This window comes from Lissotriton vulgaris, chromosome 5, assembly GCF_964263255.1.
Source record: "Lissotriton vulgaris chromosome 5, aLisVul1.2, whole genome shotgun sequence".
Classification (NCBI taxonomy): Eukaryota; Metazoa; Chordata; class Amphibia; order Caudata; family Salamandridae; genus Lissotriton; species Lissotriton vulgaris.
The window spans coordinates 995,594,726-995,611,392 of record NC_141693.1 but is presented as its reverse complement, the minus strand read 5'-3'; the positions used below and the strand labels follow the sequence as shown (position 1 = coordinate 995,611,392).

The 16,667-nt window shown below is 48.5% G+C and overlaps 1 protein-coding gene across 1 annotated transcript in view; it reads right to left on the bottom strand.

Moving 5' to 3' along the window:
* The window catches only part of HPS1 (HPS1 biogenesis of lysosomal organelles complex 3 subunit 1), a 434,454-nt gene that overhangs the window by 408,933 nt on the left and 8,854 nt on the right, over positions 1 to 16,667 (bottom strand). The window contains exon 2 of the mRNA XM_086922604.1: positions 5,448 to 5,591. The gene's annotated coding sequence lies outside the window, so the exon portion shown is untranslated. The remainder of the gene's footprint in view (positions 1 to 5,447; positions 5,592 to 16,667) is intronic.

The following is a 16,667-nucleotide window of genomic DNA, read 5'->3' as shown; positions in this document are numbered from 1 at the left end:
TTCTTAACCTCGGTATAGCCTGCAAACCCCACAAACCCCCTCTCCGAACCCCCCTCCTCGCCAACACCACCCAGGGGCCCACAGTAGCCCTCAATGCCCACCCGATCGATCCATATCCCAAGGACCCGGTTTCCAGTCCCAAAAAATTCGAACACTCCAGAGCCCCATGCACCAGGCCCCCGACCACTATCTCTTCTCACTCCCTAGCAGGCTCAAAACACCGGACCTCCAGACCGCGCAGATCAGAAGCTCCTATGTCAGACAGAGATGCAGCCGTACTAGCCACTACCTACGACCCTACCATCTCAGTTTCACCTAAATCTAAAATCCAAGTAATCACGAGCTACCGGAAAGACCTACCCACCCTCAAACGACAGAGATTACCAGTCCTCACCGCTATACCTAGAGAGGCTAAAGACAAAACCACCAGCAATCAGGAGAAAATCACCAACTGCCTCCTAATCAACTGCAGATCGGCCTCACTACATGCAACGGACCTAGCCGAAGCTATCCTCACACATGACATTGACGTTGCGTTCCTCACGGAGACCTGGCTAAACAAGGCATCTCCTCCCTGCCTTGACATGCTGGTACCTCCTGGTTTCTCCCTCATCTCCAAAGACAGGATTGATCAACGAGGAGGTGGGGTTGCTATCATCCACAAGGACAGCTGGAGCATCACAGAAACCTCCTCCTTCGAGTACAACTCATTCGAATATCTATCCGCTGTCATCAAAACCAAAGACAACGACTCTCTACTGTGTCATCTACTCTATCACCCCCCGGGCAGAAACAACGAGTTTGGAGATCAACTATCCAACCTGATTGCACAAGTCGCCCTCGGTGATTCCAACAACATAATTCTTGGTGACCTGAATCTCCGATGGAACGAAATCCACAACCCTCTAATCAAATCGCTATCCAGCCTCCTCGCCGACAACAACCTTACTCAACATTGCACTGAGGAGACGCACTACAAAGGAGCCACACTGGACGCCATCATCGCACAAAAGAACTCAATCACGGTCAACCACATACTACCTGTTGACTGGTCAGATCATCATATGATCCTATTTCACATCAATCACCCCATCATCCCGCTCAAACCTCCCCAAGACCCCCCAAATGGTCAAGTAGCCTCTCCCAAGTACCCCAAGACATTCTAGAAGGTCAACTAAGTTCACTTCTTCCAGACAACTCCTTGCACCTCTCGACCAATGATCTCATCAACCACTACAACTCCGAGCTAGTCTCCATTCTCGATAATCTAGCTCCACTAAAGCTCAAAAGAAGCCGTGCCACCCCTTCTAGAACCTGGTTCAATGCGGACCTCAACGCAGAAAGAAGATCCTTGAGAGCCAAAGAAAGAAAGTGGAGAAACAACCCAACAGCCATCCTTCGCTTACAACTAAAAACAGCACGCAGGAAATACAACAACCACATCAAAAACAAGAAATCCAGCTTCTTCCGAGAGGCACTAGCCAATTCCAAAAACAGACCTAAGGAGCTCTACAACATTATCAGACGTCAAACATCCAAGCCTCTGCCCTCATCCCTGCAGGAGTCCAAAGAACTATGCGATAACTTCGCCACCTTCTTCAACGATAAAGTCTTAAAAATCGAATTATCTCTAGACATCAACAACTCACACCTCCCGAAGAACAACGCGGCCATCCCACAGGCCCTACCATCCGGCTCCTCCCCCCTCCGTTGGCTAAGCTTTCGCCACGTGCAGGAAACTGAGATAATCTCGTTGATCTCGACCTCCAAACCATCAGCTCACATCTCAGACCCCATTCCCCCCTCACTAATCAAAAAAATGAAGCTCACCTTAGCACCTATCTGGGGCAAAATCATAAACAGCTCCCTACAAAGCGGAGTGGTCCCCGACTGTCTAAAAATGGGACAAGTCACCCCTTTGCTGAAAAAACCCGGTCTTGACTCTACTGACTTGAACAATTTCAGACCGATATCTAACCTCCCTCTACTTGCCAAAACACTGGAACGATGCGTTCTCCTGCAATTGACTCATCATCTGGATAACATCAATCTCCTAAACCCCCTCCAATCCGGCTTCAGACAAGGCCGCAGCACAGAAACCGCGATGCTGAACATCATAGACGATATTCACGGTTCCCTTGACGCTGACAAATGCTGCCTCCTCATACTCCTTGATTTATCCGCAGCTTTCGACACGGTGGACCATAAGCTCCTCATCAAGACTCTGCAAGTAAGAGCTGGCCTCGGCGAGGTAGTTCTCGATTGGTTTTCCTCCTTTCTACACAACCGATCGCAAATAATAAAAATGAAGAACTTCACCTCCGAATCCCAGCAAGTCAACAGGGGTGTCCCCCAAGGATCAGTACTTTCTCCTCAGCTCTTCAACATCTATATGGAACCGCTCGCCAAACTACTCAGGAATGCCAATATCCACTTCCACCTCTACGCGGATGACACACAGATCTACCTGGAAACCTCTTCAATTAACGACATCCACCGAGTAAATGCCGTCTTAAATGATGTTCAAGATTGGCTGACAAAGAATCACCTGAAACTCAATCCCGACAAGACCGAAACTCTTCTCATCTCAAACAAAGAAGACAACCCTCAAATCATCGAGTGGCTGAAGTCGATCGATGCTCTTAAAGGTTCTCTCACGCTAGCTGATTCCGTAAAATCTCTGGGCTTCACCCTAGACCCCAAACTAACCTTGACAAACCACATTAAGAACTCGGCAAAAAGCGCATTCTTTAACCTCAGACTGCTGAACAAAATCAAACCTTTCATTCCCAACAAGGACCTCAAACTAGCCACGCAATCTCTAGTTTTATCTAGACTGGACTATGGGAACTCAATCCTAACAGGCATCCCCAAATCACACCTGGCTCCATTAAAAACAACATTGCATGCGGCAGCAAGAATGATCACAGGATGCAAAAAATCCGACCACATCTCCCCTGCACTCAAAGAACTTGAATGGCTCCCGGTGGATATGCGTAGCACCTTCAGAACGGCCTGTCTAACCCATAAGGCCCTCCACACCGGAAAACCAGAATACCTGGCAAACAAACTCACAAAAGCTGGCCAAAGTAGAATCTTGAGAAGCTCTAACTCCCTGCTGCTCATCCTACCAAAAACCAGAAAGAAGAAAACTGCGGACTGCTCCTTCTCAGGAAATGCCCCCAAAATATGGAACTCTATCCCCCCGCATATCAGAACCATACCGTCCTATGCGGAATTCAAGAGCCAACTCAAATCCTTGTTCCTCATCCGTTCCCTAGGTCCTGGGTAACTAGGATAAACATCCATCCCCAGAACTAACTGTCATTTGATGATCACCTTTATTTGTTACTTGTCTTTTTGTCCACCTTTTCATGCCTTTACTGTAAAGCGCTCTGCTACCTTCGGGTCTTGTTAGCGCTATAGAAAACCTCTAAATAATAATAATAATAAATAATAAAAGCCAGGTACCAAGGCTGCCGCGGATTGTTTGTCAGGGGCATGACGTCTGATGGAAGCTATGCTAAGGATATCAAGTGGAAGCATTTTAAGCCCTATTTGACACCCTACTTTTAAAAGTTGGGTTTGAATTGATTTCGTAGGGAATAACAAGGTAATTCTCATTTCTGCTATGAGTCGTCCTAAACGGGCAAAAAAAACAAAAATCATATATCTTTAAACGATGGACATAGAGTTTCCTTAGATTGTGATAAGGAAATTCACCTTCAAGTTTCTTTTCATAATTGCCAGCAATAATATTAAACCACCTGATTACTGTTGATGCACTGTATTACTACAGCAGTGCCGGTGGTAGCTTGAATAAAGTTCTGTCTATGATCTCACAATAGGTAAGTGGTCAGAAGTGCCATCTGCCCTCAAAATGACATCACTTGTAAAACAAGCCAATATATGCACAGATTGCAGGTGGCAATTATCAGTCACAGTGCTGTTTTCTTTCTGGAAAAGGGTGGCTGGGTTTCACACCGCCAGCACCTTGGTGTGCACTTCGATGCCCTACTCCTTTCAGTGCGGAGCTGCCAAAGCCGTGTTTCATATTCACAATCCCTGCAGCAGAGGAAAAGCTGACTGCAGCATGCCCCAAACCACTTTCCTCACTTGTTCTTAAGCATTTAAGACCTCCTCGGGGGAAGATACCGATTTCCACTTCTACCATCTATGTTAATTTGTCATCACCTACATCCCTGCAACAATTGGATGATTGACCACCGCTGGTAACTGCCACCTCTACTGCCACTGTTTCACCCTTTCTTACACCTCCCCTTCCGGCCTACAGGGGCTCATGGGCACTTCTAGTTGTCATCTGGGCACTTTTTCCTCACTATTCCCTATTGTTTGACAGTTTGTATGCAAGATTATTTTCACAGCGTTTAATGGCACTGTCATTCAAACACACATGTAGTATTATTGAATGCCCTAAGGGCCTTATTGTGAGTTTGGCGGAAATCCTGCTGGCCTGCCACCAACAAGAGGACTGCCAAGCCCGTTGTGTACCCGCCTGCCGGATTATGAGTGTTATCCAGAGCGGGCGGGCGAGGCTGCGGACGTCTTACAGTGGAGGCTGTGTAAGGCTCATGGGAGTGCCTTAACAGCAGACTACCACCGTGACAGTGCTTGCAGGCACGTCCATGCAAGGTGTGGCATGCACCATGTCATGCAAACCACACCGTGCAGGAGCAGGGTGTAATTTCAGGGGGGGACAATATGTGCCCCTCCGCATGCACTTCCAGGCCCAGATCCTGCTGGGAGTGCTTTCCTGCATGTCCGCTAGCCTTTTCATGCCGATTCATTACATGAAAAGGGTCGTGGATATGTAGGTCATAATATGCTTGGCGATGCCAGCATCGGCCCCGCCAGCATACTGAGGCCGGTTGCAGCCCTCCGGCGCATCGGGATCCTTTATCCCGTTGAAGCCGGCGGTCTCATGGCGGTCTATCCGCCACACTCCAAATACGGTGGCCTGATCTGGAGGGATGGTGGTGGTCAGATCGTCATCGCGAGTATGGCGGTCCTGAGGACTGCCGATCTCTTAATAAGGTCCTTAGTCTATAGGGACTGCATCATCCAGGTGGCCGTTCATTTCAATGACATAATGCATTCTGGAAGTAGCAGTTAAGTTTTAATCCACAAAAGGGAATATTCTGGATCAAAATATTTGAAACAGTGCTTTCCAGGGAGAAAGACAGTAACTGGAATATGTGGACCCTGGTGCCATGGAGGGGCGATCCATTCAAGAATATCAAGACACCCATAGGAGATAAATGCACAAAAAGTCTCAATGAAAATGATTTGCATAGTCAGTTGTTTTCTTAAAAATCTATTGTCGGTCACCACTATGCTCCTCTTGAATGACAGACAGAAGGTGGATAACCCGTCCTTGTACATGACTCCAGAGCATCCAAATATAGTGCAATCACTGATAGGCTTACCTTAGCCCGTGTTTTTCACCACTCGCCTGCTCAATACACCCAGACTCTTAAGATGTTTTTTACTTATTACTGGCTCCTCTGCATCATGTTAATTTACTTCAATTCATTTACTTCAACTGTAGATTCTTCAGTTGCCTCAAATTACTACAAAAGAAAAATGAAAGAGTAATTATTTTCACAACATAATGAAGCCTACCATCATATGATGTAGAAAGAAATTAAGACAGATGTAAAAGGATAATGTGTCGTCGGGGATGAGCTGTCTTAAGGTTAAATAAATATCATTCTCTTCAGCATATACTTCACACTGGAAATTATGGTTATATCCGAGGCTGTACATAAATATACTTAAAGTGGAACTAGAAAGGCATTGCATGTTAACTCACAAAAGGCATTTCTAATGCGGCTTTCCCTTAGTACTCTACTCATGGATACAAGTAAATGTTTACCTGGCTTGTCGCAGGAGAGGGTGAAGCAGTGATGCCATATTCAGTGGAACAGTGGAGCGTAATTTTTTTGCAATTTAATAGCACAGTACATGTGATAAAATTGCAAAATGGTCATAGTTTCCAGGTTTTCCAGGTCCGTGATTGACTAGTGAGTACAGTTCTATTTTTCTCTGAGAAATCTTGGATTTGTAGTCCTTTTTTTTTTTAGACTTGCCTAAATAAGACTGCAAGTTGCATAATTATAAGATCTTAAGCATTGCCAAAGCCAAAAGGTCTCGACTTTGAGACCTATCAGCTTTGCCAACTGTTTTTACCCTGCTGTACAGCATCCCTGATGCCAAAGCAGCATGGTTAGTGAAAATAAACAGAGGAAAAAAAGTGCTGTTTTGCGGCAACTGCATAATTTTGTAGATACGCACACCATGCATGCACGCGTTATACAAAATGGCGTGAGCACTTTTTATTTAGTGAGTTGGATCTATATATTTTAAAAAGTTGAAACCAAGGACCTGTGCACACATATAATTACAACATATAATATGCCAATCCACAGAACAGAAAGACAAACGGTTGCCAAGTCTTTTCTTGTTGATTTAATGCTTATTTGCATAGACACCAGCCGACACGTGTTTTATCAGAGTACATTCCACTCTGACTCTTCAGGGCCAGATCCTAATGGATGAGAAGGTAAATCCCAAAACCAGTGATAATTCCAACCCGGTTGGGGTCTGAGTTGACTGGAGAAGCGATTCAGATTACAGTGAAATACAAAGAGCTCCGCTGTACGATAAACAGTGGGCTTGTATATGGCCGATCACAGGGTCTACGTGAAGACAGGTTCGTCCTAATGTGCATCTGTGAGAGTTCCCTCACGTAACCATCCAGAGTATATATTATCACAAGGTGTGACCTTGCAGCCACAGACGACATCAGAACCCTGATGGACAACGGAGAAACAGCCGATCTCATCCTCCTAGACCTCTCAGCAGCCTTCGACACCGCACCCTAATAGACCGCCTCAACAACACTGGAATCCAAGGAAAGGCCCTGGAATGGATCACCTCATTCCTCTCCGGAAGAACCCAGAGAGTCCACCTCCCCCCCCGCTCCGAGGCCACCAAGATAATCTGCGGCGTACCCCAAGGATCCTCACTCAGCCCAACACTCTTCAATATCTACATGAGCCCCCTCGCCACCATTGCACGCAAACACAACATCAACATCATCTCCTACGCCGACGACACCCAACTGATACTCTCCCTCACCAAAGACCCAGCCATCGTCAAAACCAACCTTCAGGAAGGTATGAAAGAGGTAGCGGACTGGATGAAGCACAGCCGTCTGAAGCTCAACTCAGACAAGACGGAGGTCCTCATCCTCGGACAATCCCCATCAGCCTGGAACGACTCCTGGTGGCCCACGACGCTGGGCACCGCACCGATACCCACGAACCACGCTCGCAACCTGGGATTCATCCTGGACTCCTCCCTCACGATGACCAAGCAAGTCAATGCCGTTTCATCCTCATGATTCAACACCCTGCGCAAACTCCGGAAGATTTTCCTATGGATCCCCACAGAAACCAGAAGAACAGTCACTCAGGCCCTTGACACCAGCCGACTGGACTACGGGAACGCCCTTTACGCAGGAACCACGGCCAAACTTGAGAATCATCTCCAGCACATACAGAATGCCTCCGCACAACTCATCCTCAACATCCCTCGCCACAGCCACATATCCGCCCACCTGGGAGACCTCCACTGGCTCCCCATCAACAAAAGGATCAGGTTCAGGCTGCTCATCCACGCACACAAGGCGCTCCACAAAACGGGCCCCGAATACCTCAACAGCCGCCTTTCGTTCTACACCCCCACCCCCCAGCTCCGCTCCACCAGCCTCGTCCTCGCCACCATCCCACGGATTCGCAGAACCACCACCGGAGGAAGATCATTCTCCTACCTGGCAGCGAAGACTTGGAACTCCCTCCCCAAACACCTACGACTGACCCGGGACCATCTCACCTTCAGGAAACACCTCAAGACCTGGCTCTTCGAGCAGTAGTGCCCCCCCCCCTCTCAGCACCTTGAGACCCTCACGGGTGAGTAGCGCGCTTTACAAATGTCTTGATTGATTGATTGATTGACCTGCAAATGAGCGTGACCCAGCGTCTCGGCGTTCCTCGGGCTGTCCGAATGGAGTATTGTTCAGAATATTTTAAAAAGTTGCAAGAAAGCAGGTGCTTTTTAGGGCTCGCCTGAGATAGCGCATGCACTGTCTCTTCGAGACATTTAGTCTCTTCGAGACATTTAGTTTTAAAAGTGCCACCCAAGGCTTTTTCTGGCCTACAACTTGTGCTCACAGCTCGTGCACGTGCCCAGCTGCCATCTGTGTTTTTATTTCTGTAATCAGGCTCCTCTGCTTTCACTACCCCCTCCCTTTTCCCCCTCCCTCCTGGTCAGCTTCATTTGGGTCTTCTAGGTGTGAACCATGCTCCTCTGCTCGCACTCCCCCCTCCCTTCTCCCCCTCCCTCTTTGTCAGTTTAATTTGTGTCTTCCATCACTGTGAATGCTCCTGCTTCCACAAGGCACACACACCACCAGCCATCAGTGCACGCTTCCACCAGGCACACACACCACCAGCCGTCAGTGCACGCTTCCACCAGGCACACACACCACCAGCCGTCAGTGCACGCTTCCACCAGGCACACACACCACCAGCCGTCAGTGTACGCTTCCACCAGGCACACACACCACCAGCCACCAGTGCATGCTTCCACCAGGCACACACACCACCAGCCGTCAGTGCACACTTCCACAAGGCATACACACCACCAGCCGTCAGTGCACGCTTCCACCAGGCACACACCACCAGCCGTCAGTGCTACTAAGTGGCTTTTAAAAGTGCCACCAGAGGCTTTTACTGGCCTACAGCTTGCGTTCACGAGCTTGTGCATGTGCACAGCGGCCATCTGTGTTTTTATTGCTGTAATCAGGCTCCTCTGCTTCCACTACCCCCCTTGCTTTCCAGCCTACCTCCTGATCAGCTTCATTTGTGTCTTCTAGCTGTTCGAATCATGCTCCTCTGCTCACACTCCCCCCTCCTTTCTCCCCCTCCCTCTTCATCAGTTTCATTTGTGTCTTCTATCACTGTGAATGCTCCTGCTTCCACCAGGCACACACACCATCAGTCGTCAGTACATGCTTTCACCAAGCACACACACCACAAGCCATCAGTGCACGCTTCCACCAGGCACACACACCACCAGCCATCAGTGCAGGCTTCCACCAGGCACACACACCACCAGCCGTCAGTGCACGCTTCCACCAGGCACACCCACCACCAGCCGTCAGTGCACGCTTCCACCAGGCACACACACCACCAGCAGTCAGTGCACGCTTCCACCAGGCACACACACTACCAGCCATCACACACTACCAGCCGTTGGTGCACGCTTCCACCAGGCACACACACCACCAGCCGTCAGTGGACGCTTCCACCAGGCACACACACTACCAGCCGTCACACACTACCAGCCGTCGGTGCATGCTTCCACCAGGCACAAACAACCAGCCGTCAGTGCACGCTTTCACCAGGCACATACACACGACCAGCCGTCGATGCACGCTTTCACGGGGCACACACACCACCAGCCATCAGTGCACGCTTTCAACAGGCACACACACCACCAGCCATCAATGCACGCTTCCACCAGGCACACACACCACCAGCCATGAGTGCACGCTTCCACCAGGCACACACACCACCAGCTGTCAGTGTACACTTCCACAAGGCACACACACCACCAGCTGTCAGTGCACGCTTCACCAGGCACACACACAACCAGCCGTCAGTGCACGCTTTTACCAGGCACACACTACCAGCCGTCAGTGCACGCTTTCACCAGGCACACACACCACCAGCCGTCAGTGCAGCAGGCAGTCTCTTCTCGGAGTTTCTTGGTAAATATGTGTTCGATGCCTGGGAGGGAGTCGTCGAGTTTCCTTAAACCATGCTGAGTATGCAGGTGCAGTGCATGAACTCCTGTGTGAGTTAGTCATGCTGCCTGGGGCTCACTCCCTCCACACTTGTAAATTGCGCCCAGGGCCATTTCTAGGGGTTTTGCAGCCCTAGGAGAAATAGAAAAATGCCGCCCCCTCCCTTTTACTACCATCACTCTCTCCCCCTGTCATCCAGGCCTTTGCAGTTTCTCACTCTCTGTACACTTTCATTCTTTCTCATCCAACAAAATCGTTTAGCACTCTTTGAGAACTTCAACTGCCAGTTACAGTGGAAACTCTGCTCCTTTTGCTGCAGAGCAGACTGGCCCATCCAGTGGTCAAAGTGGGGGAAAAAAAGTAGGGGGGCTGTGGGTGGAGAATCAGGGGGCGGGAATAACCGAAGATTGGATCAGTGGGCGGAGTCAGGGGTGTGGCTAGAAATAGCAAAACATACCAATTTTTAGTGAATGAATGAATAAGCTTTATTTCGATATAAAAACATATCATAAAAGCTGCATTTTACAACAAATAAAAACAATATTTGGCGCATACAATACAGTACAATTTTTACATATTATACGATAAGAACAATCTAAATAGTCATACGGGATTCTTTAAGCAGGGGAGAAGAGGCAATAAAAGCATACTACTGTATCAACAGTTTATTTGCAGTTCGTATCCGCCAGGCCCAACCTAAAAATTTTGCCAAACAGCAGGCGAAGAAGGGTCTTGAATCAGTGCACAATATGCGTAGGGCTTCTACATGCGATCTTGTTCCCAGAGTCCTGCATAGTGGTTTCAACCACAACTTCCTGGGTGCAACGTAGGTGTTACATTCAAACAACATATGTGCAACAGTTTCAACCCTGGTTTCGCAAAAGGGACAATATGGGACCGTTTGCAGAGGCGGTTTCCAGGATGAGGTAAATTGACAAAGAGGGAGGACACCTAACCTGAATTTTATATACAATGCTCTGTCTCCAGAGTTATGAATGGAGTCCAGATAGGGTTCCCTAAAAGGAAGCTCTTTGATTAACAGGAACTGGACAACAGTTTTGCAGTGATTAGGATTGCACAGCATTTCATTGTCCAACCACGACCAGAAGGCTTTTTTTATTACTTGTTTTGGGGGTGAGGTTTTACTAACCCAAAAATCTCCTAACCCCAATTTAAAGAGGAGGGATTTAACATCTCTAAGCCAAGCGATCTTATGGCATCCTGTATGGGACAAAAGATCGTCCAGGGCCTCTGCATAGCTTTGGAGTTCTGGGACATTCCTGATTCTAGACCATAATAGAAGCGGGCGTAATTTTGCTTGATCACATATCGGGCGTGAACCGGCATCAAGCATAATAGGGATTGTAGGGGTACTGTGGGGCAGCCTCAAGAGGTCTTTATGAAAGTTGTTATCAAGGGAGGCAAGGGTATCAATTTTCTGTGAGCCCCACAGTTCCGCGCCGTATAGTGCTGCGCTTACAACCCTTGCCCTATAAATGTCTAGAACAGCCCCAATGGGTTTCAGTGGCGAAGCTCGCTGTTGTTTGAGCAGGGCTCCAGCTACCCTCTTGTGGGCAAGAAACACCTTCTGATGATGTGACCTCCAACTCATGGAATCGGATAACCGAATACCCAAGTAGTCGAATTCCTTGACTCTCTCTAGGTGCACAGAGTCAAGGACAGGGGTAGCGATTGTTTTTTTTGGGGGATTGAGCACAAGGAATTTGGTCTTTGCTATATTAATGGCCAAACCTTTGTCATCACAAAAAGACTTAAAACTGGATAGCAATTTTTGGATACCCACTGGGGTCTTAGAAATTAGAAGGGTGTCGTCCGCAAACAGGAGCGTTGGGATTTTTTTCCCCGCCAGGGTCGGAGCATCAGATGGATCTCGTAAAAGGTGCTCCACCACTCCGTTAACATAAAGAGAAAACAGAGTGGGGGCGAGTACACAACCCTGGCGGACGCCCCTGTTAACCGGAATGCGGGATGTTTTTTCGCCTTGTGAACCCCATCTAATTTGGGCAAAATTGCTATCATGAAATTTTCTCAGTAAGGCTAGTAAGTAAGGAGGTAAGCCTAACTCATTGAGAGTATTCCAAAGTGATGCTCGCGGGACCAGATCAAAAGCTGTGCGTAGGTCGATAAAGACCAAATACAAACTCCCCCCTCCCAACACCACCACTTTCCAGTAGAGAATAAGGAGGCGAAATGTCTGTTCAATAGTGCCAGTCCCCTTCCGGAAACCTGCTTGAAGGTTGGACAGTATCTGGTTTTCTTCTGCCCACTGCAATATCCTATTTAGGACAACTTTGCCCGCCACTTTTTGGGTAGAGTCCAGCAGGCTGATAGGGCGGTAATTCGCCGGGTCGTCTCTGGAGCCTTTCTTAAAAATGGGGACCACTTCCGCTCCCCTCCAGGAGTCAGGAAAAGCGCCTCCTAGCAGGGCCTCATTTAGAAGGGAAGTGATCAGTCTGCTCCACCACGCCGGGTAGGCTTTTAGCAGATCGCCCGGGATTCCGTCGGGGCCTGCAGCTTTGTTAGAAACAATACCCTTAATTGCAAGATCTACCTCCTGCCTGGAAAAAGGGCCATCACTGCTCATAGGAACTATTGTAGGGCGAGGCAAAGGAGCCAAAATATGATCACAAACCCCCAGTGGGATCGAGTACAACTTGAAGAAATGGTCAAACCATGCTGCACCGGAGATGTTACAGGTTATTTGGTGATCAATAGGCTTTTCCCTGGCTCTTAGTAGGTCCCAAAACTCCTTGGCATTTTTCTTTTTACTTGCTTCGGCCAGATCCCGCCAGAAGTTTAGGTCGTATGCTTCTTTTGCTGCTGTTATGACTTTTTTGTAGATCTTCCTTGCAGCCCTTACTTTGTCAGGCTCCTCGTTTTTTACTGCCGAGATAAGGGCCCCCTTTGCTTCTCGGCATTTCGAAGAGTACCACGTTGACCTGGACGAATAAGCACCATTACGGACAACCTTGGTGCTTGTCTGGGAAATAAGGAAAAGATCACTCAAGGCCTCCACTGTCTTTACAAACAGGGGCAAGGTCCTTCCGTCCGTGGGGATCAATGCATCCAGCCTGGAATCAGCCTCCAGCAAAATAGACGCCGCTTGTGATAGCCTCTCTTCGTCCCTTAAGACTCTTGCCCACTTCAAGCGCCTACTACAGTTAGAGGGAACGATTTCGCGGGAGGTTTTCCACTTATGATCTAAACTAGCAAAGGTCCCCTCTTTCCATGGGCTAGTGATCAAAATAGAAAGTGGGTTATGGTCGCTGGCACTAGATGCAATGACCTCCATATCTTGGTGGAAAGCCCACAAATTAAAATTAAGCATAACAAAATCAATTCTTGAGGTCCGTCCGATTCTGTTATAAGTATGGGCTCCTTTGGGGTCCGATTTGGAGCGACCGTTGACTGATCTTAGGTTGTGTTCCAGGCAAAGGGCATTGATTTCTATTGCACTTTGAGTCCATTTGGGGATCGGATCGATGGTTAGAATGGGGATACCTCTCTTGGAGTCCTCTTCGAAGGTGTCCAGAATGTCATCCCTAGACAATGGCTCAAAGCAACAGTTAAAATCACCCGCCAGCAGGACATAGGAATCAATATTGCAAGAGGCTAGATCATTGCTTAGGCCTGTAGATGATAATCGTGAAGACCCACCATTAGTGCCCCTCAGATAGATGTTGAAGATTTCAAAGGACCTCCCTCCTTTGCAATGCAGTGATAGCCATTGTAGGTCAGGGGATTTAATAGACCTTTGGGTGACACCTAGCCTTAGGGCGATACTAATCCAAATCAATAGACCGCCTGATGGGCGACCTTTAGATCCAGGAAGCTGTACGGCTGGGACAAAGTAAGTCGTGAACCCCACTCTGTGCCTTGGTTCTTGGCACCAAGTTTCCTGAAAGAGGCAGATGTTGTATGGTTCTAGGAATGCAATCCAATCTGGATCATCGAGGTTGCGATCGAGCCCAGCCACATTCCAGCTCAGGACCTTTATTACCGCTGAATCAGAGGTATGCTGTAGAGAGGCAAGGATGGGCGGAGCAGCTTCAGATACAACATCTCTGTAGACATTTGGTCTAGATTTAGAATGCTGCGAAAGAGGAGTCTTGGTTGAGTCAGCCCCATTCACCTCTGCAGCACTCCCTAGACTCAGTGGTTGAGGAGTCGTAAAGGATGGAACTATGTCACCTTCCGAAGTATGAAAGTCGGAAGTGCCAGGGGGCGTCAACCCTACCTTAGTATCCAGGCCATTGGTACATCCCACTAAGCCCACTGCTGGATCTGGGGGTACATGCTCTAGTGGTCTTACGGCGAACAAATCAAAAGATTTATCGGAGTTATGCTGGAAACGTTGGCTAGAAAGTCAATCCACCTCCTCCAGGCCACCATATCTGTTTGAAGTGGGAAAGCCATTCCAAAGTGGCTGGAATTGGTTGTGGACTTTAGGATGGCTTTTCCAGGGTTGGTGTTGAACTATGGGCCAATTATCCCCTGGGGTATGCTGAAAACGGGGTGGGTAAAAGAAAGACAGGGGTCTAGGTATTACGGGGGACCCTTCAGGACCAGGCCAGGAGCAGATAAATTGAGCCGTATGCGGGTCCTCGAAGGTCACCACAATGCAATCCCCTGGGCTAGATTTCTTTGTGGGGCCCACCCAGCGAGTTCTACGGACCATCAGTACTCTGCTTTTCTGGCCATTGGGAATCATGCTCCTCTGCTCACACTCCCCCCTCCTTTCTCCCCCTCCCTCTTCATCAGTTTCATTTGTGTCTTCTATCACTGTGAATGCTCCTGCTTCCACCAGGCACACACACCATCAGTCGTCAGTACATGCTTTCACCAAGCACACACACCACAAGCCATCAGTGCACGCTTCCACCAGGCACACACACCACCAGCCATCAGTGCAGGCTTCCACCAGGCACACACACCACCAGCCGTCAGTGCACGCTTCCACCAGGCACACACACCACCAGCTGTCAGTGTACACTTCCACAAGGCACACACACCACCAGCTGTCAGTGCACGCTTCACCAGGCACACACACAACCAGCCGTCAGTGCACGCTTTTACCAGGCACACACTACCAGCCGTCAGTGCACGCTTTCACCAGGCACACACACCACCAGCCGTCAGTGCAGCAGGCAGTCTCTTCTCGGAGTTTCTTGGTAAATATGTGTTCGATGCCTGGGAGGGAGTCGTCGAGTTTCCTTAAACCATGCTGAGTATGCAGGTGCAGTGCATGAACTCCTGTGTGAGTTAGTCATGCTGCCTGGGGCTCACTCCCTCCACACTTGTAAATTGCGCCCAGGGCCATTTCTAGGGGTTTTGCAGCCCTAGGAGAAATAGAAAAATGCTGCCCCCTCCCTTTTACTACCATCACTCTCTCCCCCTGTCATCCAGGCCTTTGCAGTTTCTCACTCTCTGTACACTTTCATTCTTTCTCATCCAACAAAATCGTTTAGCACTCTTTGAGAACTTCAACTGCCAGTTACAGTGGAAACTCTGCTCCTTTTGCTGCAGAGCAGACTGGCCCATCCAGTGGTCAAAGTGGGGGAAAAAAAGTAGGGGGGCTGTGGGTGGAGAATCAGGGGGCGGGAATAACCGAAGATTGGATCAGTGGGCGGAGTCAGGGGTGTGGCTAGAAATAGCAAAACATACCAATTTTTAGTATGTTTAGCATTTCACTGACCAGTTACAGCTTATAACGTTATTTAATTCAAACAATGGATAAACATGTTTATTTGAGGTTTAATTCAGAAAAAAGCAAACACTCATAGGGAGTACAGGTTTATGTAAAGCGTGCAAAATATAAGCAGGAACAACATGTTACCTTAATGCTTTTACTCTTATTGTTCAGAAATCCATGAGTATTTTTTGTCTCAAACATTGAGGACATGAATACAGGGCGCCTCCTGTACACATGTGTTAAGCAGGGCTCAGAAGAGAAAGGGACACTTCAGGAGAATCTAGACTCACGGAAACGCACCAAGGCTCCTTCATATTCATGTCAGCCAACTAGCTGCTCAATCATAATATAGCAAAAAGAATAACTGGTGGACAGAATGCAGAACAATGTCATACATTCACCCCAGTACAGAGATCTGGGCCTAAACCCATCGTTTTTTTGCTCACCATGTCATTCCAGTTTGGACCCAGCCATATGCAAATCAGTCTGGATCCTGCGCCCAATGGGAACATTCCAGCCCGAACTGCCAAGCCAGGTCCTCCCTGGACTGGAACCAAGCATCTTAGGACCAGTTTCGGGCTTTCAGCCCTCATCAGCCAGGAAAGCTTGATTCCAGTGACATGGAGAGCACGGGAGCCACGTCTGGGCATACCCGTCCCACTCGGGGTGACAAAAGCAAAAAGAACAACTGATGGGCAGAATGCAGAACAATGTCATACATTTACCCCGTCACTGCTCCTGCCCCGTCACATCTCCTGGCCTAAATCCATTGTTTTTTTGCTCACTATGCCATTCCAGTTTGGACCCAGCCATATGCAAATCAGTCTTGATCCTGTGCCCAATGGGAACAGTCCAGCCCGAACTGCCAGGCCAGGTACTCCCTGGACTGGAAACAAGCATCCTAGGACCGGTTTTGGGCTTTCAGCTCTCATCAGCCAGGATAGCTTGATTTCAGTGGCATGGAGAGCACAGGACCAACGTCTGGGCATACCCGTCCCACTCGGGGTGATAAAAGCAAAAAGAACAACTGATGGACAGAATGCAAAACAAAGTCATATATTC